The sequence below is a fragment of the Lissotriton helveticus genome, chromosome 2_1 (assembly GCF_964261635.1).
Source record: "Lissotriton helveticus chromosome 2_1, aLisHel1.1, whole genome shotgun sequence".
In the NCBI taxonomy this organism is placed as follows: Eukaryota; Metazoa; Chordata; class Amphibia; order Caudata; family Salamandridae; genus Lissotriton; species Lissotriton helveticus.
In genome coordinates this window covers 1,042,211,839-1,042,237,291 of record NC_136059.1, presented here as the reverse complement: position 1 = coordinate 1,042,237,291, position 25,453 = coordinate 1,042,211,839, and positions in this window count along the sequence as shown.

Sequence of the window (25,453 nt, the reverse complement as noted above, 5' to 3'; positions counted from 1 at the left end):
GAATTCTAGTATACAGCTGGATGTTATAAAACAAGATCTTCAGAAAGTATACCGAGACCCATTTGTAGCATGTTCAGGGAGGAAGACAGCAAGGAGGATACTGGTCAATTTTAAAACTTACTCTTTGAAAGAAAGTATCCTGGCTGCCGCCTTAAAAGTTGGTTCATACAAAAAAGAAGATTGGTCCTTCCGTATTCGTTCAGATTTGGCACGAGAGACCTTGGATAGGCAGTGGGAATTGTTGAGTACATTCAAGAGTTGAGAGATCTAGTCTCCACTGCAAACATTCTTTTCCCTGCCACTCTGCGAGTAATGAGGGACAATAAAATGCATAATTATAGAGATCCAGAGGAGGTAAAGAAATTCGTTGAGCAGATTAGGGCTAAATCATAAAAGATATTTTTTGGGGGGGAGTAAGAGAGCTCGTATGAGGTATAGCAATACCTCGTGTTAATTGGGAGGGTTCCCCTGCGGAGGTGGGAAGGGTCACATGTAAAAATGCACATAATAATTCAAGTCACACAGGGTGGGGGAGCATCTGGGAAAAAAATGAAAAAAAATATTGACCTGAGTGTTTGATGCAGAAGCTTATCTTCTTTTGTATAATTTTGGTTATTAGACAGTCCCTGGTTTTTCTTAGAAGGGGGAGAGTGGGAGGGAGGGGGGAGGAGGGAGGAAGAGTGAGAGGAAATTTTACTTCACTAACTAAATGGTAATTCCAAATAAAACTCTTAGGGGCATATTACCAACCAATAGAGATAATTTTTGTCTCTAACTTGCTTACAGACAAAAATTATCGCCGCAAATCGGCGATTTTTATCGCAGATAAACCTTGCTATTAGCAAGGTTTATCGCAAATGCGATAAAAAACGGCCGCAATGCATGAATATCGCTGAAAAGTCAGTGATATTCATGCATTATCGAGCAAATGCTCTTAGCCATGTTATCCACCTCCCATTGGTTAACATGGCTAAGAACTGCTCAGGGCAGGTGTTAGCTTTTGGAGATATTCGCGCTTAGCGCGAATATCTCCAAAAGTTGGTAATAGGAGATAGCGATGTTAGCGACTGTTTTCAGTCGCTAACATCTTGGCACGCCCACTTTGCATGTCATTAGTGATAAATATCACTGACATGCAAAGCGGGGCCCAAGATGGTCACTATCTCCTATTAGCTGTCGCTAACTGGTGTTAGCGACAGCTTGGTAATAGGGAGATAATTTTATCTCCGCTTTCTTGGCTTTTAAAGCCAAAAAAGCGGAGATAAAGCCCCTTGATAATATGCCCCTGAATGTGCTATCATGGAATGTGAATGGTCTGAGAGTAACAGCAAGGCGGAATAAAATTTTGGAATATTTGAAAATGAGGGAGGCAGGTATTATCTTTATTCAGGAAACTCATCTGTTGATAGAGGAATGGCTGGATATTCTTAAAACTCAATTCTGGATAGAACACTGTATATGCACAACACAATCAGTTACAGTTAAAGGGGTAGCGATAATTGTTAAAAAATCTGCGCATTGTACCATAGCAGATGTCAAGGTTGATTCCCAAGGTAGATGGGTTATTGTTAAGGCAAGAGTACAAGGCGTTTGGATAATATTGGTTTCTTACTATGGCCCAAATTTGGATGATCCGCTTCCCATTCGTTCATTAATGTTCCATTTAATAGAATGTATTAACATAATTATTATGGGAGGTGATTTTAATGTAATTCTTGACCCGGTTGAGGATATCACTTCAAAATAGTTCACTACAACAACATTAAAAATGAGAAATGCGTTAAAGCAATTAATGCAGGAACATGAGTTAGTGGATATATAGAGCTTAAAAAATAAAAGAAGGGAGGAAGAAAGAAGTAATCAAATCAGGGATTTTACATTTCACAATAAAAATTATGGACACCGATCAAGAATTGATTTCTTTTTAATCTCTAGGAAAATAAATAGGCAGGTCATGAAAGTAACACATGTCCTGGAACATTTATGAGATCATTCAGCAATATTATTACAGCTTAACCTTTTAGGTAAACCGCCGGAGTGGACACTCAATCGCTCTCTCCTTTTGGAAGCCTCAATAGTAGAAGCAATAATAATACAGACCAAATAATTTTTTGGCTTTAATGCTGGCACTGCCTCTATAAATAAAGTTTAGGATACATATAAAGCATACTTGCATGGTGTTCTAATAAGTTTAAATGCTAGGGAAAAGAAGGAGAGGAAAAAGAACTTACCTCTTTAGAAGATCAAATTAAGAAGTCTCAAGAAGCACTAGCTCATGTTTTAGATGCAAATATAAAACCACTGCTTGAAGCAGATTTAATTAACGCTGAGACAAAATTGGTTGAGTATCTAGAGATAAGGATGAAAAAGAGATGGGAAGCAAGTAAATTAGCAAACTATGAATATGGGGGGGGGGAGTGGTACGTTTTTGGCATGGAAATCCAAAACAGAGAGAGCCAAGAATAATATTAAGGACCTGAAAAATCAAGCTACAGGTGATATAATAATAGATAGTGAGGCAATAGAGCAGGAAGTTGTGCTTTTTTTCAGGATTTATATAAGGAAGATTGAATACAAAACAAAGATCGAGTCCTTTTTTAACGATATAAAATTGCCACAGTTGAGTAGTGAAAACAGAGAGGAGCTATCGGCTCCAATAACATTGGAGGAAGTCTATGGTTCTATTAAGAATTTGAAACGAAGCAAAGCGGCTGGTCCTGACGCTATACCTAATGAGATATACAGCTTATTGAGGGAAATTCTGGCTTCAATTCTGTTGGATCTCTTTAACTCTATATACATCTCAAAACAAGACCCCCCACCCTCATGGGATAGGATAGTGCAACCATAATTATCCTCCTTAAACCGAATTAAAATCCAAGGATATGCGAATCTTATCGCCCGATTTCACTTCTGAATAGTGATTATAAAATATTTACACAAATTATGAGTAAGAGGTTGGAGCGTATGATGGGTACTATAATTCATAGTGATCAGAAGGGATTCATGAAAAGGAGGCATTTGGAGGATTTGACACATGAAGTTATAGCTGCAATAGATCTCGTCATTGACCAACAAAAACCTTTGTCTATAATAACATGCGATGCCGCAAAGGCATTTGACAGGGTCAATTGGCTATTTTTGTATGAGGTAATCAGGCATTTTAATTTGGGGGAAGTCTTTGGCTCGGCAATTAAAGCTTTATATAGGAATCCTAATGCCAGGGTATTAGTAAATGGCGCTCTATCCAATACTGTACAAATAAGAAGAGAGACAAGACAAGGTTGTCCACTCTCCCCTAGTCTTTTCAATATGTACATTGAACAATTGGCTATTAAATTAAGGGCATGTAGGGGTATCCAGCCTTTCTCTTGAAATAATTGGGAAAAAAGATCGGGCTTAATGCTGACGATCTTATGATTTTTACTATGTATTTAGATTCAACATTACCCGTTATATGGGAAACTTTACATCATTTTGGCACAGTATCAGGCTATGCTATAAATCCTTTAAAAACTGAAATAATGCAATGGAATACTACCTCTCAAAGTGATCTTGTCAAAAAAATATATCAGGTATTTGAGGATTGATATAGTGCAAAATCTGGTCTCTTTAGCAAAGGTAAATTTTGACGTGGTCACCTCTAAGGTCAAAAAACAATTACAGCAATGGGACAACCTATCTTTATCCTTTCTTGGCAAATCAAAACTAGTCAAGATGCCAATTCTACCAAGGTACACCTTTATTTGTAATACAATCCCATTAGAATTTAAGCCAGAATGGATTAAAAAAGCACAGAGTGAACTGTCAAGCTTTATTTGGGGCAGGAAAAGGCCCAGAATTGCATGGAGGAAATGTAGGGAAAAGAAAGAAAACGGAAGTATAGCAAGCCCTGATCTATTACAATATCAAAGAGCCTTCCATTTAAATATTTTCAGGCAATTATTAAAAAACTCAAATCAATATACTCCTATGTTTCGTGCTTTGACATACGGCGCTCCTGACCTTGCTAATAATTTTTTATAGAGGTTCGGGGATCCTAAATAAAAAAAAAAATTAGATTAAAGACTCTTTATTGGGCCTGCAAATTATGGTACCAGATTAGGAAGATATTACAAATTCCATACTTTAGTTGTTATGCAGCAATATGGTATTCTCCAGGAACTCCCGAATGTATGCAAGATATTCTGTCAACACTGATAAGAGGAAAAGGAATATGCAAATGTGGTCAACTATTGGAGGGAACACAATTAATTTCTTGGCAGAAGTTTCAAGATATTACAGAAAATGCGGTTTCTCGCTTTAAATACTGCCAATTATTAAGTTGGGCTCGAACTTTGAAACAACGATTGAATTACAAGGAGATTCAGGAGTCTAAAATCGCTTTGCAGCCAAGCTTTAAAAAAGAGATTTTGGCGTGGTACTAGTTACTGGTTCAGTCAATTGACGATCCCAATACATGGCAAGTTGAAGCTTGGAGGAGGGAGCTTCCGGAGCTGGATATAGAAGCGTTATGGCAAGTATCTATATCGCATTTATGGTTATATGTGAAGACTGCTTCATTAAAGAAAAATCACTCTTTCACTATTCACAAGGCATATTAGACACCTCGAAAGTTGGCGAAAATGAGTTGTCAAACGACAAGAAAATGCCAGAAATGTGGAGAAATTAATGCAGATGAATCTCATATGTTCCGGTGGTGTCCCTCCATCCAAGAATGTTGGCAGAAAGTTGGTGAAATTTTTTCAGAACTGGTGGGTCAAGAAGTTAAGGTGAGCTTGGCTTTGGTTATTTTCGGAGTAATTCCTGAAGAAGAACATATTGGTAATATTTCTAAACATTTAAAGGCTCTTATTTTTGTTTTGATACTGTTATCAAGTAGAGAATTATGTATCAAGTGTATTTTAAATGTTCGACCTGTAGAATCTGAATGGATAAACTCAATTCACAGGATAGCTGGAATGGACAGGGAAATGCGGCTTAATAAGAGAACAACATTTTGGAGTTTGTGGGATAATTGGGAGGAGAAGGATCGCCGATTATTATAGTTAGAAACTCTTTACTTTACACACAAACACAGTATAATGTCAAGACTCTTTTTCTTTTCTCTTTTTCTTCTCGGATCTCTCCTCCTTTTCTCTTTCTTCTCCTGTTACCTTTAGCTTTGTCCCCTTTTTTTGCTTTAAGTTTCTTTAAAATTGTAAAATGTTCAAGGTTAATCCAATGATTAAGTATCAGTAAACACAGGACATTCTCTGGTTAAGGGAGCTATCCAGAAGGATTGGTGACCTCTGGAAGAGAATCTAAGTAGATTCCTGTGATAACGGGGATAAGAGAAAACTGTCCTTGCAATGAAGGGAACCCGTGATGGTAACATCGCCTCCCGTAGGGAGAGAGCGGGTTTCGTTTCACAAGGGAAGTGAAGGAAACTGGATGGTAATCTCTTTTGTTTTCCATCAGTATACTGATCAAACATATGAGGACAAAAGAAAAAAAATACATCACAAAGTAATAGAATGTTTAGACAAGCAGTATAAGTATCCTGTGCACTGCATCATCTTCCTCTTTTAGCTGCGTGATCCAAGTGGTAAATTGCTTCTTCTTTGGTGAATGACAGCTTTTATGCATTAGGATCTAAAAAGAGAAAGGATTCTCACAGTAAGGAAGTACTGAAAGGAATGAAGAAAGCGACATAAGCATTATGTGTAATGAGTGTAAACATTAATAATTATCAAAAGAATACTAAACAGTATAAGAGCATCATTAAATGAAAAAAACAAATTCCTCGGGAGAGGAGGGTGGGATAATGTTAGCCTCCGTTGTCTTTAATGAAAGCAAGATTCTCTCTGCATAGTAATTGGAGAATCGTCATTTCATTACAAGTCCGGAGGCTACCATTATGCATGTTTAAAGCCGCTTAAGGCTACATTACAAACATGCTCTACTGGTCTTAAATAAAACTTAGCGAAAGTACTAGCATTAGACCAGTCAGCTGCTTTAAGAATCTCTGAGAGGGAACCCCCTGCCATGAAAACCTTACTATCTGTAGCTCCTCTTGAAGAGTGAGCACTGAACCTAGAGAGATCTATACCTGCTTCGTTCATACTTGAGCTAATCCATCTTGCTAAAATAGCAGTTGAAACAGGCTTATGTTGTCTAACATATGACAGGAGTAAATGATCAACGCCATCCACTCTATGACTACGAATTTTTATGTCATACCCTTTCATGCAATTAACCACATACCGTTTCTCACAATCGTGGAAGAAAGGGAAAAGAATAGATTCCGACATAGTCTTAGTTCTCCTCCAAATGTCGAAATGAACACCTTTTGAAGAATAGAACCTGTTAGAAATTTCAAGGGGATTAATGTCAGAAACCCTCCTAAAGGAGATTAAGCATAGTAAAGTAGCAAGTTTCATGGAAATTTGCCTGAGAGAAAGTAGGGTATTGTCTTGCCAATTACAGACAAGTTCAAAAATCAAATTAACATCCCAAAGAGAATTATAACGTGTTTTAGGGGTTCTTCGTATCCTAACCCCTTTCATGACTCTTTTAATTAAGACATTGCTACCATTCATTACATTATTTATTAAAGCATGACCTGAAGAGATTACAGTTCTATAACAGTTTATAGTTCTGTATGAAAGACCTGAATCAAAGACATGTGCTAAATAGTTGGCTGCTACTTGAACAGGGGCTTCCACGGGATCCAAGTTCCTCTCCAAGCACCAACTAAACCACTTCTTCCAGATGCCCAAGTATCTTTTCTCAGTGCCTGGTGCCCAAAATTCCTCTAGTAATATTTTAACCTCTCCTGAATGGCCAGGCTATCGCTCTGAACCGTTGAGTTCCTCCAAGCAAGGAGGTTCATTTTCTCTTTTAGAATAAGAGGATGATTCTCTCTGTCTGGGCCTAGAAGTAGACCCAAGAATGCTGGGATAAAGCGTGGAATGTCTGTTGAGAGTTCCATTACCAGTGGGAAACCACACTTAGGACTTCCAAAAAGGAGTTATTAGAATGATATTGCTGAGTTCTTGTCTCAGTTTCCGTAGCCCTCTCTTTATCATGGAGAAGGGGGGAAAGACATAAGCCCTCATCTTCCCCCAATCTTGATGGAAAGCATCCACCACTACGGCTTTCGAATCTGGCCTCCAGTTGAAGTAGGACTGGACCTGACAAGTTAGTCTGTTGGCAAAGCGGTCCAATCGTCTTGAGCCCCAAAGATTTTCTATCAGGGAAAAGACCTATTGATGTAGCATTCAGTCGCTGAAGTCTCTGAGATACCTTGAGTTCCAGTCTGCTCCTACATTTCATACCCCTGGGATAAATTCTGCCCTGAGAGTAATTTTGTGTTGCCAGCAGAAATACCAGATTTGAGCTACTATATCTAATTAAGTCTTGTATTTGGTTCCCCAAACCTGTTTATATAGGAGACAGTTAAAAAGCTTTCTAGACAAATCAGGGTGTTTGAATTCTTTACCTGCTCCCTGAAACTCTTTAGAGCATTCAGACCTGCTAGCATCTCCAGACAATTTTTGTGTAGTGATTGTTCTATTAGTGACCATTTTTCCCCAGTTTCCATTTTGCCTAACTGGGCTCCCCAACCACGGTTGCATCCATATGATTCTAGGATGAAATCCAGCAGGTTCCCAAAGATGGCTTTCCCATTCCAAGCTTCTAGGTTCATCTGCCACCGTAGAATGTCTTCTCGGGCCTCTTTGGATAGGGGTAGCATGTCCCCGTACCAAAGACCTTTCCTTAAACCCCATGCCTTCAATCTCTGGAGGGCTCTGTAGTGAAGTGGGCCAGGGGAGACTGCCTGAATTGAGGAGGAAAGAAGACCCAGAACTCATGCTAGGTCCCTTAAAAGGATGGAGTCTTTCTTTATCTTTAATACTTCCTTGTGTGGTAAGACTAGTTGTGATGGGATGGTATTTACCTGGAAACCAGGAAATTCAGCTCCTGGGAGGAAGTCATGACAGACTTTTCTGCGTTTATAATGAATCCCAAATTTTCCAAAATACTTATTAGCCAGGATAAGTGAGTCAGTACCTCTGATTTTCTCTGAGACATAATGGGAATGTCGTCCAGGGTCAAACTCCTCTTTCCCTCAGAAAGCTTATCACTGGGTGGAGAACTTTAGTGAAGCATCAATGGTGCTGACAAGAGGCCAAAATGTAGACAAAGGAATTGAGAAAGAGTTCCCTTCCAAAGGAAGCAGAGGTACTTCTGGCAGTCTCTGTCCATAGATATTGTAAAGTAGTCATCCTTGAGATCCATCTTCACCAGCCAGTCTTGTGTTTGTAAAATTTATCTTAAAAGATGGATACCTTCCATCTTGAATTGTGTGCAGACCAAAAAGGTGTTTAACTCTTTGAGGTTTATTATTGGATGCTAACCTTTTTCCTTCTTTTCTACCAAAAATATTGTGCTTATGAAACCCTTTTCCATTGCATCTAGAGTGGAAATCTCCTGTAAGGCTCCTTTCTGTAACATTTGTGACACTTCTGAATCGATCAACATTGCTTGATCTACAGTCACACACATTTCTCCAGGAATTTTCTTTTGGACTGGAGTATCCCAGAAATCTATCTTGAAACCTGACACGGTTTCTGGAACCCAACATGGTTTCTAGAACCCAAGGGTCTTGTGTTAGTTTTTTCCAATTGAGGGTAAACAACCTTAGTCTCCCCCCACTTTTAATGGGTTGTGAAAGGTAGTCACGCTCACCTTGTTATCCTTGGTTAGAAGGTCTCCATCTTCCGCCATGGGATCTTGCACCTCTTCCTGTTTGTGGGAAAAAATTGGAGTTTTGGCGAAAACCTCTGGTATACACAGAGGGGCCTCTTTGCTCATGTGAAAAGAAGTTAGACTTGTAATTTCTACAGCTGACAGCTGGTCCTCTTCTGTCAGTCTGTCCAAAAAGGGGGCGTGAATTGAATACTCTTCGCATGTTAGTTTGAGCCTTACTAAAAGCTGTAAAAGTCGAGATGTACTTCCCCCGGGATTTCACGAAGTCATCCCTGAAGAGAAGTCCTTTTGCATTGCCAATATAATCTTTTGAGGACAGATTAGCCAGTTTAGGGTTCATCCTTTGGAGGACAGCTTTATGTCTCTCTGTAATTAAGTTAGAATTTGCATTGCCTAAAAGGCATATGGCATGCTGAGACCAACCTCTCAGGCGGTTGAGGTTCACAGGGGTGTTATTTCCCCTTGCTTCTTCGGTCATGTCTAAAATGCGTTTAAGAGCGACAAATACATCCAGGAGTTTATCCTGGCATTGTTTAAGACATATCTTAATGCCCTTTCTGGGATCTTTTCCATATTTAAAAAGAAATGTAATTAATTTTGGGTCCAGATTGGGTGTGTTGCAGACCTTGTTCCCCTTAGAGGGTCTGGGACATTCATTCCTCATTAGGAGTCTCCTTGTCAAGACTTTGCCTGACCCATTGACTGAGATATTTGGCTACATGGTCCATAGGCCACCAATCAGCACTGTGAGGGTTCCTAATGGTGGTGGCGTTGAACATATCCCCCCCAAAGGGATCCTTAATCCCAGAGGATATAGAAGCTTGATCTAGGTCATTATCCAGCCTATCAATAGTATCAAGGGTATCTTCTGGATCAAAAATAAACTCATCGGTTGTGTGTCATCAAAATCAAGATACTCCGCAGAGGGGTTAAGGGCATAATTTCTTTCTCTTATTTCACGAGGGTCACTTAATTCTTTCATGCCGCTATAGGCAACTCTTCTTTGGGCCTCCGAAGGGCGGCCTTTCTCTATTGTGCTGCAAGGAGCACTAATCTCTGTTGTAGCGCGGGGGCTACCTGAGTTAAAGGCGTGGTTAGAGGCCTGATCTAAGTGCTTCTTCTTTTGGGATACCTTCCCCCGATTTCGGGGTTCTTAGGTAACAGGGGAATCCCCATCTGAGAGGGAGAAAAAATGCTCCTCAGGGGGACTTACCCTCTTCCTCTTAGCAAATGCGGTGTCCACCTCCTCTTTTCCTGAGGATCTGAGTTCCTCTATATATTTTTTCATATTTGCCCCATATTATCCTTGGTTTGGGGGTTAATAGGATCAGAGTCCATTAATAAATAAATTAAATAGTATTAGTTATGCCCAATTCATATTCTATGCGCATGTAGATGGATTACTCAAGGATTACTCACTTGGTAGAGTAGGTTAAGTTGCCTTTTTCTTCCTAGGAAGGTTATACTGGGTGGATTTTGAGTAATAAAGTAGATTGCCACAAGACGGAGTCAGTGTGCTGAAAATACGATCAATTTCACCGAGCTCGTTAGCTCTGGTGAAGCGCTGGCTGCAACTGACAAATTTCAGCGCGAGCTGTTGCCATGGCAGCATCACGCCCAGAGTGTCAATACAGAGGAAAGACCCTTCCTTCCCGGAAGAGACACTCCAGTCGAGACGCGCTCCACAAAGGCTTTTGCCGGGTTGCGCACCACAAGGCTGGGTTACTGGCTGAGTTCCTCCATTGTGGGAGCCCAATGCCACTGTAAATGCTTATTTTTAAAAGTGTTGTTATTTCCGAGGGCGTGCAACGCGAAATATAATACGGACGCACCCTGGGTACAAATTGACAATTTTGTACGGAATACCCAGCCCTGGGTTTAAGCCGGAAGAATTACATTAGGAAAGGTTTATAAACAGAAAGTGAAAAAAACGCAGAAGCTTACCTGGCCCTCCTGAAATAAGGGTTTGTGGAAGACATATAATAATTGTTAAATAAATAAGCAGGATTGCGAAGTTAGCATCAGTCCTGCATGGCTTATTCGCTTAATCAAAGGGAACATCAATAAACAATAATAATAATACTGTAAATGTGATAAGATGTAAGACATTAAATAGTAGTAGTAAATATAGAAACAAGATCAAAGAATTAAATATACCAAATCAGTATACAAAATTTCAAAATTAAGAACAGAGCTGATATACTTATCTTGTGATGGCCAGCTAATAAAAGAGTAAGATGATGCAGTGCACGTGATACTTACACTGCTAGTCTAAACATTGTTTACTTTGTAATGTATTCAATGTTCTTTAAAGGGATGCATGTTTGGGCAGCAAATAAAGGTATATGCATAATGGTAGCCCCCGGTCTTGCAATGAAATCAGCAGCTTCAATTTTCATTTATTAAAAAAAAAGCAAATAATTTCTATCAGTGCAATCATCACACAAAAGGGTGGCTTTTGTAAACCAAGAGAGCTGTGTTTGTGTACTTAAGCCACAATCAAAACAACACCACGAGGGTCAGGCTCTAAGCCAATCCTCACCTCTGTCACATCTTCCCTTAAATAAAGGACACGGACTCAGTGACTTCGTTGCAGAGCTTTTATTACTGTGACCCTTCCCTATCAGTCCCTACTCTATTCTGCCCCTATTCTGTTCCCGACTCCTCCCTTTCCTGTCCCTCCTACATCTCCACCCTCCAACAACTAGACTGCTGATTACCCCATTACATCTCCCCTCTTCTTAAACAAATGCGAACTTAGATCATGAAATGTTTATAGTTCCTCAATCAGCCGCACAGGTCTGCGGATGGTTCGTCGGGGTCTGAGATGCGCCTCTACATTCTCATTTTCAGACTCAGTTCGATTCTCGGGCCTTGGCAGAGCATTGCTGGAGATTGCCGTTTCATTAGTTGGGATTCCTGATGACTTGTCAAGGGCATCTTTGACTGCCGAAGTGCACTTTTGAAAATGTGACACATTTCGTGTGATCCTTTTGTTTTCAGATTCCGCAGTTATCATAGTTCCTTTTTGTTGAGTGACTATCAGGGGCTCAGCACGATAGCGACAGTCCGTTTTCCTCTGTTGCTCTTGTTTGACTAGCAACCAGTCCCCTTCCTGGATGGACGGAGCTTTGGCTCTCCTCCGGGCGTCGGCATAGGTAAGGTAAGGTAAGTATACTTGTAAAGCGCACTGTTACTCCATCTCGGAGTGTCCTGGCGCTGTATACCGCTGGGGAACCCGTCCTGGTTTTCCCTGTGAGATGGTCCCTCCTGGGCACCTCCAAGGTGAAACCAGGCATCCCCGGCAATGATGGGGCCGTTGTGGAGATTAAGCAAGCTATTGCCCAGAGTTGCAGAGTGGGACCCATGGTTAGCGTAGGCACCTCAGCGAGAATTATCGAGTCCGCGGACATTGACCCAAGACCCTGCCGCGTCGGGAATTGAACCCTGGTCCCGGGCCGATCTCTGCTTTAGGGTCTGCCACTTCTAACCAGTGAGCCACACTTCGCATAGGACTTCATCCTTTCCTTGTTTTTGCGATCGGTGTCAGCAATGTCATCATGTTCACAGTCATGCGTGTGAGACCGTAGAGCGTCCTCCAAAGTGGGTATCCTGGTCCATATGGACCGCCCCAGCATGAGAGTGGCAGGGCATTTGCCAGTGGTCGCATGTGGAGTTGTGCGGTATGCTCGCAAGACTTCATTTAAGGCAACTTGCGGATCTTTCTTGTCGAGGGCCGTCTGTTGGAGTGTCTTTTTCAGAGTGGCCATAAATCGTTCAACCATTCCGTTAGTTTGCGGCCACAGAGGGGTGATCTTACGATGCTTAAATTTGAGATGTTTAGCAAATTCCCCGAACTCTTGACCGTTGAACAGTGGTCCATTGTCTGTTTTAATTTCTTTTGGTATGCCCCAAGCAGCAAATACTTCATCCAGGACAGCGATGGTAATAGCAGCTTTGGTGGACGAAACAAACTGTGCAATAGGAAACCTTGAATATTCGTCCATGATGACTAGAATGTATTTCCCCGATTGTAGAGGCCCAAAGAAATCCAGAGCGATATCTTGCCAGATGCCAGAGGGTAATGTGGACATTTGAAGGGGAGCTGGGGGTTCTCCCTGGCTCACCAGTTGACATTGAGGGTAGTCCTTCAGAGTCAGTTCGACCATCTGATCCAGTAGCGGGAACCACACTCTCTCTCGGAGCGCTATTTTAATTGCCACCACTCCACAATGTCCTTCATGGGCTAGATTGATTACACCTTGGCGGAGTTGCATAGAGATGACTATCCTTTGGTCTCGGAGCACAAGTCCATCCATTGTGACAGATAGCTTGTCTCTTACATGTTTGAATGCACTCAGTTCTTGCCTTTCGCCCGGATCTCTGTTTTCATCATCATTGGAGTGTCGCTAGGTGTTTGTTTGCAGCCGGAGTTTCACTTATTGCAGGACGGCATCTTGAGAAGTGGCCTCGCAGAAGGCTTCCAGCGGGACATCCAGTGGTCTGGCTTGGTCGACCATAAAATTGATATATTCCTCCGCTAGCGACGGTCCTAATGCACGTGAGATTTTGGGATGTCTCGACAGGGTTGGCAGACTTCCTGGGTTTGTGTATGATGGTGTATGTGTACTCCTGAAGATGTAGGCCCCATCGTTCTATCCGGGGAGGCATCTTGGCTCGTGGGTTGCCGAAGATGGTGACTAGTGCCTGGTGATCCGTGACCAACGTGAAATGCTTGCCATACACGAAGATGTGGAAATGTTCTCAAGCCCATACGACGGCAAGGCTCTCCTTCTCAGGCTGAGAGTAAGGGCTTTCCGTGTCGGTCAGACTCCTCCTGGCATAGGCAACAATGTGCCTCTGATCGGTGTCATGATCAAACTGTGCAAGGATGACCCCTAGGCCAACAGGGCTAGCGTCAACCATAATTTCTGTTTTCCTCTTGGGATTAAAGTAGGCCACGTTGTCTGCAGATTCAACTGCTTTTTTGATCTCTTGAAAGGCTTGTTCACATTGTGGTGTCCACTTGAATGGCTGTCCTTGCTTGGTGAGATTACGCAACGGATAGCTATTTGTGGCATAGTCTCTTATGTATCGAGCACAATAGCTCGCCATTACTATAAAAGACCTTACATCACCAACATCCTGCGGGCTTTTCGTGTCATTCAGCGCTGCTACTTTCTCAGGGTCTGGTTTCATCCCTGCTCCTGAAAATATATGTCCAAAGAATTTCAACGTGGACTTGTGAAACTCGCATTTCTCTTTGTTCAAGGCGAGATTCGCATCTAGGAGGGCGTGACAGACTCGATCTAGTGCCGTGTCATGATCCTGCACTGTAGCACCATACACCAAGATATCGTCACTGCAATTTAGTGCATTTGGAATGTGGTGAATTGTCTTTCTTATGGCTTCTTGAAATATCTCCGCGGCAGAGGAGACTCCGAAACTGAGCCGCTTATATCTAAAAAGTCCAAGATGAGTAGCAAATGTAGTGATGTATGGTGACTTTTCATGTAGCTCAAGCTGGTGGTATCCTTTATTAAGGTCCAACTTGGAGAAGACTTGGGCTCCGTTGAGAGACGCGATCATATCACTCAGATGCGGCCCAGGATGACGCTCCCGCTCAATGGCAGTATTGGGTACCCTCATGTCGACGCAGAGGCGCACTTTGTCTGGGGGACCCTTTTTCGGCATGATCACTACTGGTGAAACCCAAGGGGTGGGTCCATCCGTTCTCTCAATGATGTCAGCTTGTAACAACTCTTGCAACTCTTCTTCCACGTCCCTCTGGAGGTGAAACGGGACCCGCCTGTGATGCTGAGCGACGGGAGTCACCTGCTCATTAATGTGAAAGCGTACTTGACATCGTGCCATCTTCCCGAGTCCAGTGAACAACTTGGGAAACTTGTGGATAATGTCTGGGTCATCATTTACTCGATAGAGAATGTCTACCAGCCGAAGCCGTTGAGCGGTGGGGAGGCTCAGGAGACAATCCGCTTCTGGTCCTTCGATCACATGTATATGAGCGGGCACAGTGTGGTCCTTGTGGGTGAGAGTGGTTGCAAACTTTCCTAAACACGGAAGTGGTTTTTTAGACATCCACATATACACCCTTACGTGTGATGGGCTTAATGGAGGAGTTGGCTTCATTCTCCGGTATTCAGTCACTGGGATGTAATTTAGAGAGGCGCCACTGTCGAGCACAAATTTTGTCGCGTGATTTCCTACGCGGATGTCCAGTCGCAGGTACTTCTTAAGTTGGTCCGGGTCAGCCACCATGCAGATGTACTCATCACTGTCTTGTGGCACGGGTGAGGGTGACCTTGACTCTTGTGATGGTGACCTTCTCGACCACTGCGATTTGTGGGACTCTCTGCCCGATCGTGAGGATCCGGTGGACGATCCTCAGCAGTCTCGGACTGCTTTGGCATGATGTCGCTCGGTTGTTGGGCGAGACGACCTTGCCTGATCTTTCTGTTTGTCTTTCCGATATTCTCCACAGACATTCTCAAAATGATTGTCTCTCCCGCATTTCCGGCATTGTTGTCCAAGTGCGGGACATGCATCAGTGTGAGGGAAATCGTATCCGCACCGGTAGCATTTGAGTGGACGTTCCTGTCTCCTGTCCCTTCTGCTTGAGTCATGACGTCTGCGACCTGTGTATTGGTGATGGGTTTTGGGTCGTGACGTCCTCTGTCTGTCACAAGAGTGTCTGCGGGTGATGCGTGATTGAAGTCGTAATGCCTGTTCACGCTTCTCTGTGCGTCCCGTCTCCATCTTCTTGGCATGTTCCTCTACCTGGTCATGAACTCGGGTCATCTCTTCAATCTCATCTAAGGTGTAGCTTTTCTTCAGAAGTCGTCTTCTGAGGGATTCTGACTGACATCCCTCTATGATGCGTAATCTGAGAGCATCTTCAGTGGAGAAGTAGTCGAATTCACAGTATCGGGCGAGCCGTCGAAGCCTTGTGATGAACGTGCTCATTGGTTCTTCCTTCTCCTGCGATGCTAGATTGAAGGTGTACCTTTCGTAGTCAACATTCTGTTCGTGCAGAAACTTTCTATTCAGGGCGTCATGTACTTTGGTATATGATCCAGCATCGTCAGTAGGCAGTTCTTTGATGAGTTGACTAACTTCCTTTCCCACAAGGTTGCGTAGGGCAATTAATTTCTGATCTTCTTCCGTCACCTGAGACCCTTGCATAAAATTTTCAAAGTCCTCAAGCCATTCTTGCCATCTGAGGCCCATTCCTCCTCCGGCCACAAGTGCGAGCGGTTCAGGAGGGCGTAAAAAGGAGACGCCCATCATGCCTGGTCTGCTGGTCGCAGCTGGGACTTGGGCTCTTCTTGACAGTGATCCCGACATCTTTCTCTTGTTTTCTTAATGATTCGTGCTTTCAAACAATCACTTTATTGGTGGTAGAGGGTTTTCACTGCACGTATTCACTGGTGCTTCTCAAGTGTCTGTTTTTTTTCCTTACAGTACACTCCAGCCATCTCTGGGCATGTTCGTGGCACTGAACAGCAGGTCCGGAGCTTGAATTGGCTTGTGTTTGTTGGACAACCCTTGTTGCCTGACCTCAAGATGGCCGCCGGCTATCCCTAACAGGGAATAGGTGGAGGAGCCTGACTCTAAGATGGCCACCGTCCTCGAAATCTTGTTCCCTTCGAGATTTGGCTCCAGTTCACACTCTCCCAGCTCCAGCACATGCAGGCGAGCACTCACCGGGCTTGCAGTCACCACGCTAGACCGGGCACTACGTGGAAAACCGGGGTGGCCTCCCGGCTTCAAGCGGCAAACTTCTAGGCATCAGGTACAGCCGGGGTGGGCTCCCGGCATCAGCAACTCTCACGTGGGCAGCACACGTGGCTGGGGTGGGCACCCAGTATTCAGCGCACGACCGCGCTAGCAAACTCCACTCCACACAGCTTCCAGGTCATGGAGCTCGGGTCCAAGTGACACGATGCCGTCGGCCTTAACTCTGCCGAGGCACGCACTCGGAGGTACGCGCTCGTCACGACTGCGACACTGTACACGCGCCACCACGGGGACGGGGTCACCAGCGTCAGGGATCAGCACGTTCAGGCAGCGCAATGCATCCCACCCTCGTCGCCAGTTGTCACGTCTTCTCTGCAATAAAGGACACGGACTCGGTGACTTTGTTGCAGAGCTTTTATTACTGTGACCCTTCCCTATTCTGCCCCTATCCTGTTCCCGAATCCTCCCTTTCCTGTCCCTCCTACCTCTCCACCCTCCAACAACAAGACTGCTGCTTACCCCATTACAACCTCCTCAACATTAACAGAATTAGAAGAACCTGATTGCAAGAAAAATTCCTGCAATGCCTGTTCCACTAACAAAAACTTGCTTGGGATAACAGTTGACACAAAGAACACAGAGTGCAGCTCAGGAAAATGAGCTATAACCGTGTTACTGTTGCCTGTGCTTGAGATTTTAAGCACAGGGTTTGTTTACAGCATGTGCTCTAAACTTGAAAGTGATACCTTGCATGGAAACGTTACTGGTTTCCAAGGCAGAAGAAAAATGGTGGTAAGAAAGCGTATAACAAAGGCAAACGTATTCCTGTTTTTGCCCATATTTTTCCAGGTATGGTTCAGAGAGGTCTGGCTATACACACATGGGGACACTTGGGCGGTTTCGACTATTCGAAAGCGAGATCCACCACACACACCAGCCAGCAGAAAATAAAAAAATCTAAAGCACTTGAAAAATTAACAATTACATATAGTTCGGCGTTCTTAATTGCAGGTTTCACTTACCAAAAACCAGGTGCTGGAAGGGCCCTTTCTTCTCCGAAGTGGCAGCCTTCCGATTGAACAGCTCTCCCCAGTTCTGTGAAGAAATGGAACAAGCACCCATGAAAGACAGCACCTATCATCTGACTTCGGTCTTTGAATGCCCAGCAAATGTGAGGATATATACAGGCCTATTTATTACAGAAAATGAGTTAGTGAAAGAATACTGTACACAAGGCTTTGGCATGGAGAGGGACAAACTTGAGCTGTACAGCCTAAAGCAAATAAATGCAGCAAATAGAAAGCCAGAAAATGTGAGTTACAAACGACAAATTGCAATGGCAAGCAAAGGGCAGAATGCGTTCCCAGGTCAACTTTCTGAAACACTCCAAGATGACTTTAGCAAACCTATGCTGCGACCAAAAAACCACTGGCAAAGTCAACAGATCACCACTCATTTTTAAAACACAACACGAATTTGCTTTGCCACTGCTTCTTCCTTTCAGAGATCACTGTTAAATCAATGGTGGTCCATCCAAAAAAGAAAAAGTAGTTCAAGGCCGCAAACATGCTGGTGGCAACTTTCAGTTTTGAAATATTATACATTTTATCTTGGATGCATCAGGCCAAAAAGGGCTGTCTGCTTTAGCATCCTCGTTTTGGTGAGGAGGACCAAGATCAGTTATAGAGAAATTCTGGTAACGTAGACCTGTTGGCTAATGCATCTGAATTGTATATCCGAATACAATCTGCAACAGATTGCAAATGTGTGGTGGAAGTTAATTTGCTATATGAGAAAGACCTCCTTTTATTCATGGGTAAGCTGGAATTCCGGGTATTTGCTGCAAGTTCATCTGCTCCTGAATGTCTGTGTTGTGACGTGGTTACTTCGTTATGCAATGTACGGAAACACATGTGGATAGCAATGTTTGATGGTCATCAGTAATGATAGAACGTCAGATACATGAAGGTCCCTAACTTTCTGATCGCTGAAAAAGTGTACTATATACATTCATAAACATTTACAATTACATACGAAGTCTGCGTTCTCTTCTGGAAACTGCTTTCACGTGCGGTTACACTGATGAATATTTTTTTAAATCTGTAAATTCGATATACTACTCCAAACTAAAGAACACTGCATTTCAAAATTGTAAACAAATGGCGCTGTAGAGTGACAGACTCTCTAAATTGTGTTCTGGTGTTTTGATTATGATAAAAAGGCATTATGAAAATCCCCAGAGAGAAAAAAAATAGTAACACAAAGCCAAATGAGAAAATGCTAATATTCTTCTCTGCATAAATCCAAAATAAAATAGAGATTATCTCTGATCCCCGTGACCCGTAGATAACGTGTGAGATGCGAGGGGGTGGCAAACTGCTTTCAAGCAAAACCCCGAGGAATGCTAAAATGCCTTTGTTTCACACTAGAGGTCACCCCTGGTAAGAAAATATAATTGAGTGTCTTTTATTTTTCTCTGGTAGCTGCTAGAATATTGAAGAGCTGCTCCTAATTACACATAAATTGAATTTTTATGAGGCTACTATTCCAGAGCCTTTTAAGTCAAGTTAAAGGACAAAAGATTTAGATCAGATCCATTATTCATTATTTAGACAGAAACGTATTAGGTAGGGTGAATGTCAATGTCTCATTTATCAGAAAATACTAATTTGTGCATAGTATTTGATAGAAGGATGAAACATTGAAACACAATGAGTGACACATATATTCTAACCTAAATATGCAAATCACATTTGCTTCTTTAGTACATATAGGTGGTCTCAACACAGTCTTCCCTCGGGTATCAATGCGATCAAAAGGGTTAAAGAAAGGAGGAGGCAGTCTTTTTTGGTAAGATTGCAATCAATAATGTACCCTCCTTTCAGATTGAAAAAAAATAGTTTATCTTTAGTTGTACTTTGTGACTTAAAGATAATTTCCAGTTGAAAATGCTAAGTGAACCACAGACATCAAACAGCAGAACATTGGCGCAAAAGTGTTTTTCCATTTGGTTATAGACAATGTCTCTAAACTAATATTAAGTGAAAAATATCAGGCAACCAATTACATAACGGGCTCACTTGACCAGTATGCGCTACCGCAGTCCAGGATCCTGCTCTATCCTAAAGTCACAAAAAAAAACTAGACTCCCAACACCCTTCTTCCCACATGTCATTTTCCGTGCAAGAGCGCCTTCTGCGTTCAGCTAGCTTTGAGGACACCAACTCTCCCTAAATGTATTAAAGAGAAGAAAGACCATCACCAAAGTAACAGGCCACCAGCTCTACAACATCAGCAAATGTTTCCATTCCATTCACTCAATTCACAGTTCATGGTTTACTTCTTCCGAATCTCAATTCCAAATCGTTCTCTTTTGTTTCCACTATCTTAGTTCTTATAACAGTATCTTACTTTTTAGAATACCATTCTAAATGTCCTTAGTTTTTAGATCCATCTTTTAACTATCTGCGAATTGGGTCTTCTGTCCAACTATCCCAGCTGCCATCTTGGCGTCTCCAGTCGGAATCAATACTTATTATCCTGAATGCTGTGCCGCCAGGGATTGAAGAACTATACAATTACTAAACACTGGGTCATGCAGTCTGATTGTGGAATATATGCTTGCCTAAGGAAACATTTATGGACACATTCCAAGGCTTTTCAACACACAGGCAGAAAGACAAGTGCCTCGATGCAAGTCAACAGCATTATAACATTCTGTATGTGACTACATCACTAGAGTATTGAACAGCCTATGAAAAAAGCAGTGAAGTACTTTCCAATGGCAAAGACATCATATTCCTCCTCCCACAGGCAGACCCTTCTCCAGAGTTGTCCATTCAAAACACTGCTCGCACCATCCATTTACCAGCAAGCCCCCAACCCTGCCCTCTGTCCCAGACCCTGGGTATACAAACACTGGAAATACCAACAACAACAAAATGCTCCCATTTGTCAATTACAAGGGGAAATACTAAATAAACAGGGACGGCGTAAGCATAAACTTAATCTCTGTGCACCTAAAAACAAAAAAATTAACCTGACCTTGCGTAATGTAACTGTCACTTTTGCAAAGCCCTCCAATACATTTCGTTCAGTCGAGTTTGTGCTCTAAAACAATTCTCCAAAAATGTATCTGGCCTTGTGTAGTGTATCTAGCGCTAATGTAAAGTGCTCCAACACATTCGGGTTGCTTGATTTCACATTATATATTCAAAAATTCCTCACAGTCCCTGAGGAGCTGCCGTGAATATACTTTGAAATTCGAGCTCTGAGAGGAGGAGAGTGACTGGAAGAGACAGATGGGCGGACATGAAGCAAAACATGGGTGGAGGTGGAAGAGACGAATGCTGGTCCCCTTTTTTAGGTAAATAATGAATCAACAGGGCAGCCTCGGCATCACTTAATCTCCTTGCACCTAAAAAACAAAAAAACGACCTTTCTTTGTGTAATGCAACTGACACTTTTGTAAAGTGCTTCAATACCTTTGGGTCAGTCGGCTTTGTGCTTTATAAAAATGCCCCCAAATATTAATCTGACATTGTGTAATGTAAATAGCGCTCATGTAAAGCTCTCAAACACATTTGGGTCGCTCGAGTTCACATTATATACACAAGCGTCACTTGAGTTCACATTATATACACAAGCGTCAGAGAAAATGCGACAGGAGTTGCCCAAGCTTTGCCCTTAACTGTACCGCAAGGTTGAGCTGCTGAAGGTCACGTTACTGAGGATTGCTAAACCAACAAGAAGCGAAGCAAGAGGGGTTTGGTGGAAAATGTGCACTTTAATATCAGAGCAAATTAGAAAGGCACCCGTGAAAACAGCATCTGACATTTCATCTCTATATTTGAAGAGGACAGGGAGATTAAGTGATGGGAACCAAAGCTGAACCACTGAAGACAGGCAAGCAGTGACATGATCAGGAATCAAAGAAAAAAAGGTCCCTCAAATGAACACATAAACACAGCAGCGTAATGTTAACATTAATTGGATGGTGCTCTCTGGGGTGAAACCAAACACCAAAAGGAGGGACACAAAGTAAGGATTAACCACTAGCAAGCAAGCATTTTTGACCAACAATTGAAGGGACAAATAAGAAGGGAATATGCCTACAGAGTGAATACAGCATGTCTGAAAGAGACAGAGCATGTGCTGCACAGGCTCGACCCAAAAACGTTTAGATATGTTTTGTCTTGCATACCATGACATAGCTAAATAGCTATAAAATGTACTTTTAACATAATTCATGCATTTCAAATACAAATTTCAATCATGATACATTTTTTTCTTTTCCATTCCTTATTAAACTTTAACTTGAAACCCAGAGAGTTGTCTACCTTTTTCTTTGGGTAGAGCCATTATTCTGTTTTCAATATTTAAAAAAAAAAAAGAATTATGACTTTAAAGCAAAGAATTATATGCTGACATGACAATAAGAAACAGAAACATTTCATGTGAAAGAATCACATTGGCATAAGTGGTAAGTAGTTACTACTTTTCGTATCATCCATCTTCACAGAATGACATCACTGGTTTCCTGCCAAAACGGTCTTTAGAAGAAGAAGCCATGCAAGAGGACTTCATTTCCCATCATCCATCTGCACAGGGAGTGACATCACTTCCTGCCTTCTGCCTGCTTCAGTTAACTCTTCACGATATCCCATCGCCTGAGCCTCACCAGCAAAGGGCAGGTAGAGACAAGGGCACTGAGCCTCACCAGCAAAGGGCAGGTAGAGACAAGGGCATTGCCTGTTTGGCCTTGGAAAGGCCTTGGATCAGAACCCCTGTTTCAGTTAAGCATACAAGATGAGATGGTATTCATGTGCCTCAACCAGCAGCACATACTGCCAATCCACATGATCACTCCCAGATATAGACAACCCAGACACTCAAATAGAATTCATACAACACATAGACCCAGGCTCATACACAATATAATTCCTACCATAAACCGTCAAATGACAGAACACACAATCCAACTCATGTTCATTAATGCTTGCTCTGCAGTAATCCACACTCCAGACATTGCAGACCTCATCACCTTTCACAAGCTTGAAACTCTCTTCATCCCAGAAACCTGGTTCACTTCCACTTCTTCACAAATCCTAGATGCCCATCTTTCCACAGGGTCAAACATCCATTGTGTAAACCACACACAAACAGAAAAGTTCCGAACATTGTGATGGATGTGTACCTCTGCCCTGGGTGCCCTCACCTGCAATGATGTCTGGATCACTGGTGCTGATTTTTGTTATCATGAGCACACATGGATCATGTGTGTGCCATGACATAGACCAGTCTCATGGATTGTGGTCTAATAGGACCTGGAGCAGTGTCCAAAGTGTTGCCTTCCTTGTGATGAAAGATTACTGACTTTTACTGCTAGAAATTAAGCAGCACAAGCACGGTGGTGGTAGCATACATCTCCTGATCATGTAGAAGTGAAGACCCGAGATCCCCGAAGTAGGTCGCTCCCCTTGCTGCTTGCTGCTGGTATCGTAGCGCTGCTCACACCGCCTGTGCCTGTGCCTTATTTGCAGTACAGTATTCACTGATTTATGTAATTAGCGCTGCTCGTGCTGACTGTGCCTGTGATTACCGGACTGTGTTTACATAGCGCTGCTCGCGCTGCTTGTGCCTCTAATCTCTGGAGTTTGGTTATTTGGCGCTGCTCGCACTGCTTGTGCCAGAGCCCCGACTAGGATCTTTGTTTTGTATTTAAAAAATAATTCTGCTGCCTGTGCTGTGCCCTAACTCGTCACGCTCGCATATTGGCTTGCAGCCATCTTGTTGTTGTTGTGGCGACCCCCAGACTGGCTCTCCGCCCCGCTCCCCGCCTCCAAGATCATCCTCCCTCGCCCCTCGCCCCTCCCACTATCCATATATGACAGAAGCATTTACGCGCAGCGTTCACGCGCAGCGGTCGCGCCCCAGTCGCGCCGAAGGTGCGCCAAAGGTAAGCCCGTCTACGCCCGTCCGCGCCTGGACCGCGCCCAGCGCCAGACACCCTGGTCCCCGCCACACCCAACCCACTAGAGTCACTTATGATGCCGCAACTCTCCTCGCCCTCAACCCCGGACGCACACCTCATTGCTGCGTTGCCATCCTGGGACGTACCCACGGCCCTTTCGCCTGTCTCTCCTGCACGTTCAACTGCTCCAGAACCCTCTCCAAATCCACTCCCTCCGTACAAAGCACCGACTCTGACCGCCTGAAATGCATACTACTTAACACCCGCTCAGTCCACAGACACGCAATTGAACTCTGGGACCTAATCGACACTGCGTCACCGGACATCGCCTTCCTCACAGAAACATGGATGAACACATCTTCAGCACCCGACATCGCCTTAGCCATACCGGACTCTTACAAGATTATCCGTAAAGACCGCACCATTCAGACAGGAGGAGGCATCGCCATCATTCATAGGAACACCATCAAAATCACGAGTCACGACTAGCTCCGACGACAATCTTACAACCGCCGAACACCTCCACTTTCAAATCCACACCGACCCTAGGACCACACTAAGAGGCACCCTCATTTACAGGCCTCCAGGCACCCGCACTCAATTCAGCGATGACATCACAGAATTCATCACCCCACATGCCCTCGCCTCTGAGAACTACATTCTGTTAGGAGACCTCAATTACCACCTTGAAAACAAACACGACAACAACACCACCACCCTTCTGGACAACCTGAACAACCTCGGACTCAAACAACTTGTTGATACCCCCACCCATATAGCCGGACACACGCTCAACCCTATCTTCACCTCCAGCAAGCACATCTCCTTCGACCGCACCACAGCTCTTACTGGACGGACCACAGCTGTGTACACTTCGGCTACAAAACTACCCTGACCCACAACCGCCCACAACCTATTCCTCGGAGAAACTGGAACAAAATCACCTCCGACCAACTCCTCGCTTCACTCAACCAAAACCCTCCCACCCTCTCATTGGACCCTAACCAAGCGGCCACAAATCTCAAACAATGGATCACCCACAGTGCTGACGAATTAGCACCCCTGAAAAAGCACCAGATCAAATCAGCCAGCAAAAAGGCTCCCTGGTTCAATGATGACCTAAAAAAATCCAAGAAGCTATGCCGCACCCTGGAGAAAACATGGAGAAAAAACCCAACCAATGACAACATGACCACCCTCAAGGCAGCCACCCGCAAACACCATCAATTGATTTGTTCAGCCAAGAAATCAGCATTCAAGGATCGTCTCGAAAACAACACTCACAATAGCAAGAAACTTTTCAACATCGTCAAAGAATTCACCAACCCCACCGCAGCATCCAATGACATCACTCCCTCCCAAGTCCTCTGCGATGCGTTATCCTCCTTCTTCTACAACAAAATCGCAGACATCCACAACAGCTTCGAGAATATTCCCAGCGATCAACACTCCCCACACCCCGCAGATCCTACTCCACCAACTAACATCCTTAGCGCCTGGAACCCAATCACCTCTGAAGACACCATCCGACTAATGAACTCAATCCACTCTGGCTCGCCAACCGACCCCTGCCCCCACCACATTTACAAAGCCGACTCCATCATCGCACCCCATCTCCGTGATGTCATCAACTGCTCGTTCAACTCTGCCACCTTCCCAGAAAGCTGGAAACATGCCGAACTCAGCGTCCTTCTGAAGAAACCCACAGCAGACCCCTCTGAACTTAAAAACTACTGACCCATATCCCTCCTCCCTTTCCCGGCCAAAGTCATTGAGAAAGCCGTCAACAGCCAGCTCGCCGCCTTCCTTGAATCCAACAACTCCCTTGACCCCTCTCAGTCCGGATTTCGGGCCAAACACAGCACCGAAACCGCCCTCATTGCAGCAACAGACGACATACGAAATCTACTGGACAACGGAGAAACAGTGGCCCTCATTCTACTCGACCTCTCAGCCGCTTTCGACACA